Raw genomic sequence first — 839 nt, 5'->3', positions numbered from 1 at the left:
TTTTATGTTGTCTCAAAGCTCCCTTAGGCTCTCTTCCTGTCTTTTAATTTTTTTCTTCCTGTCTTTTAATTTTGCTTCCCTGTCTTCTAATTCGCTAATTCGGTCCTTCGCTTCTCCAGTCTACTATTGAAACTTTCCATAGTGTTTTTTTTTTATTGTAGCTATATTACTCTTTATTTCCTCTTGATTCTTACATAAGTTGTTAATTTTTTCATCTATCCAGGTTATGAACTGCATGACCCTTATCCTGAATTCTTTTTCTGACATATTGTAGCCACAAGACAGTCTCTTCAATAAATAGTGTTGAGAAAATTGGACAGATACATGCAAAAAAATGAAACTAGACTACAACTCACACCGTACACAAAAATAAACTCAAAATGGATAAAGGACTTACACATAAGGCAGGAAACCATAAAAATCTTAGAGGAATCCACAGGCAGCAAAATCTCAGACATACGCCGAAGCAATATCTTCACTGATACAGCTCCTAAGGCAATGGAGACTAAGGAGGAAATAAACAAATGGAATGGGACTACATCAAAATAAAAAGCTTCTGCACAGCAAAAGAAACCATCAACAAAACAACAAGAATACCCACTGCATGCGAGAACATATTTGCCAATGTTATTTCCAATAAGGATTTAATCTCCAATATTTAAGGGAACTCATATAACTTAACAAAAGAAAGATAAATAACCCAATCAAAAAATGGGCAATGGACCTAAATAGACACTTTTCGAAAGAAGACATACAGAAGGCCAAGAGACATATGAAAACATGCTCAAAGTCACTAATCATTCGAGAGATGCAAATCAAAACGACAATGAGGTACCATC

General features: G+C 34.8%; 1 long non-coding RNA gene across 1 annotated transcript in view; it reads right to left on the bottom strand.

The window, feature by feature from the left end:
- LOC107182295 overlaps positions 1–839 on the bottom strand; it is a 24,490-nt gene that overhangs the window by 11,843 nt on the left and 11,808 nt on the right. The window lies entirely within an intron of this gene.

The sequence above is a fragment of the Myotis davidii genome, unplaced genomic scaffold (assembly GCF_000327345.1).
Source record: "Myotis davidii unplaced genomic scaffold, ASM32734v1 scaffold851, whole genome shotgun sequence".
NCBI classification, from domain to species: Eukaryota; Metazoa; Chordata; class Mammalia; order Chiroptera; family Vespertilionidae; genus Myotis; species Myotis davidii.
Note: the sequence above shows the minus strand (reverse complement) of the source record. Positions and strands in the feature narration are given on the sequence as shown.